We start from the raw sequence: 3,331 nt of genomic DNA on the forward strand, positions 1-3,331 counted from the left end.
GGCTAGGCCTCTTCATTGGACAGCTAGCTGGTATTTTCAACACTCCCCCAAGACAGTCCTCTCTCAGCTTCCCATCCCTATGAAGAGCTCCCTACCTACCCACATTAGGGCTGCCGACCCACTGAGAACCTCTCTCCACTCTCCACCTTCATCTGCGAATCCACGCACCCATCTCTGCCTCCTTGCCCACCTCTCACAGGGGCGCAAACAAGTATGACGTTCCCCCAGTTCCAGCACCCCGTCCTAATCACAGTGACCTGTAGCTCTATGACTTCCCATCAGCTTCCTGCTATGCCCCCCACTTCTGCCATTGTGTAGCTCCTGATGAGAACTGTCCCTGACTTCTCAAACCCTTGGAAGAGCATGCGGTTCCCACCCAGGCTGTATCTGTCCACACTCCCTTCTGTCCCTGGGCATCTGCCCCCAACACTCCTGGAACACCTGACCCCTGTCTGCGTACAGCTGGTATTCACTTTCTGTGAGGCCTTTCCTCTCCTGGCCACTCTTGGTCATACCATCCTATTCTATTTATGTGTAAATTATGTATTTTGTATTTGCTATTTTTCTATTGCTGTGATAAAACACTTAAAGAAGAATGAGTTTATTTGGGCTTGTGGCTCTAGGGGGTTAGAGTCCATGACTGTGGAACAAAGGCAAGGCATGGTGCCAGAAGCAGGAAGCTGAGGGCTCACATCTTGGACCACAAGCACAAAAAGACAAAATAAGAAAGAGAGAGACAAAGAGAGAGAGAGACAGAGACAGAGAGGAAGGAAGGAAGGAAGGAAGGAAGGAAGGAAGGAAGGAAGGAAGGAAGGAAGGAAGGAAGGAAGGAAGGAAAGCAAGCACATTAGGAATGACTCAAGCTTTGGAACCTAAAAGCCCATCCCTAGGGCCATACTTCCTCCAACAAGGTCACACCTCCTAAGCCTCCTCAAACAGCACGGCAGTTGGGGATTGAGTACTCAAATGCCCAAGGCTATGGGATCATCTCATTCAAACTTCCATGACTGTATTACTTATTTCCCATCCTCCCTCTGCTATTGCTCTGTATGAGCAGGAATTGATGCTCTACCTGGACCAGAACAATGCCAGGTGCCCTAGTGGCTGAACTGATTGATGCACAGGTGGGCATCACTCACATCAAAGCCTATATTAAGTTGCTTCTGGAAAAATGCAGGTGCAACCTACCCAGATGTGCACTTTAGCCCCTGAGTGTATAACAGTGAGTGAGACGGAAATAATCTCAGATCTCACGGAGCCAAGAACTTACAGGCTTGATTCAACGATTATAGACTTTTAGGATGGAAAGAGCCAGGCATCACCCAATAGTCAATAGTTGTTTTCCATATCTTTCCTAACAAGAGCCACCATTTTACAATTGGGAAAGAAAGGGGTGGAGAGAGAAATTGATCTGCCTTTGGCTCACTCACTTGGTATGGTGCAGAGCCAGGGCACAAACCCACTTTGATCTGGTCATAAAGACCTATACACATTAGATAGAGTGTCCCTATTCCCACAGAGCTTTTTGTCTTCTTGGTTTGACAATCTAACATTTCATGAAAGGGCTACAAGACTCACCAGTCCCTTCCCAAGATTTTATAATCAGTAAATGCTTGCTGGGGAGGGGAGACTCTTGGGTAAAGTGACAACCAGAGAAAAGAGTTCCTGGAAGCGAGCTCATGGGAAGGTAATCATAAGGACAGACTCTGGATTGCTGCCCAGCATTGTAGCTAAGATAACAGGGACTCCAGAGAAGCCCCTGGCTTCTGGCTGGAGGTCTGGGACTCTGGATACCAAAAGTTCTCTCCACTCTGGTCAGCCATAGCCAATGGAGGTTTCAGTCTGGAATCAAAAGGAAGGATGGTGATCTCCAGAAGCATACACCCTGCTGAGTTATCCATACTGATCTACCAGAAGCCCTGGTGGCTAGAGAAAGGGTGGAAGAGAGCCTTAGTTCTTCTATGGTCTTCCATTATCCAAATAAGGAAGTGGTTAGAGGCAAAGATGGCATGGATGTTCCTTACTATCTGTTACATGTAACAGAGGAAAGTGACCTCTTTGGTGAGATGAGATGAAAGGAGGGGGAGGGGGGGTGAGGGGACATTTGGATGGGAAATCTGAAGTTTCATCAGTAGAGTAACTCCAACCTTTCATTAGTGGGGTACCATCATGCCAAAGAAGAAAGGTTGCGGAATATTTGATAACTGTGTAAAGGTGTGTTGCATTTGTTTAATTATGTAAAGATGTGTTGCTGTTTTACCTTGCCTGCCTAAGGCACCTGATTGAGCTAATAAAAAGCCGAACAGCCAATAGCAAGGAAAGAGGTAGGACTTCTAGGCAGGGAGAGTAAGTAGGAGGAGGAATTTAGGCTAGAGAGAAGAAAGAAAAGGAGATGCCAGGGAGACACCAGGGGCCAGACAGACTTGAAGGAAGCAGAACATACAAAATGAAAGAAAGATAAAAAGCCTGAGGAAAAATGTAGATGAATAGAAACAGGTTAAAACAAGCTAAAAGAGCTAGTGGGAGTCAGGTGGTGGTGGCACACAATGGTGGCACACATCTTTAATCCCAGCACTCGGGAGGCAAAGGCAGGCAGAGCTCTGTGAGTTTGAGGCCAGTCTGGTCTACGAGAACTAGTTCCAGGACAGGCTCCAAAGCTACAGAGAAACCCTGTCTCGAAAAACAAAAAACAACAAAAAAAAACCCAACAACAACAACTAGTGCGACAAACCTAAACTAAGGCAGAATATTCATAATTAATAATAAGTCTGCTTGTCTTTATTTGGGAGCTCGTTGGCTGCCCAAAGAAAATCCCACTTACAAAGAAACATCTTGACAAGCACTGAAAACTTTGGAGGCAGAGTCAACCCAAGCACATGCCTCCTTTGCCTCAAGCCCTTCATTGGGTGATGCTGAGGCTGAGTTAGTCATAACCCTGAGGATGCTGACTTAAGAGAGCCATGGTAATGAGAAGACAACCACCAGCCTACCTCACGGTGGGACAAAATGGGACTCCTTACGCATACCCTGGAAGGCTGGGAGAGGATTTAGTTACAAAGTCTTCAAAGCGGCTGCTGAACAAAGCACCCAAAAAGTTCTGGAGGCTGCTCCATACTTCTAGAAAGGCACTTCCCACCAACCCTCAGCATTCAGGTCTCTCCCTTGCAGGGCCCATTGAATGCGTGGACAAAAGGCATGTCCGACTTTTCCACCCTGTTGTTGAAATAAGAGCGGCTGGGCTGCGTCCCCAGCACCCGGCCGCCCACATGGCTAGCTTAGCTTATGCCCCGAAATAATTACACGGAAACTGTATTCTTTTAAACACTGCCTG

This window comes from Microtus ochrogaster, chromosome 7, assembly GCF_000317375.1.
Source record: "Microtus ochrogaster isolate Prairie Vole_2 chromosome 7, MicOch1.0, whole genome shotgun sequence".
NCBI lineage: Eukaryota > Metazoa > Chordata > Mammalia > Rodentia > Cricetidae > Microtus > Microtus ochrogaster.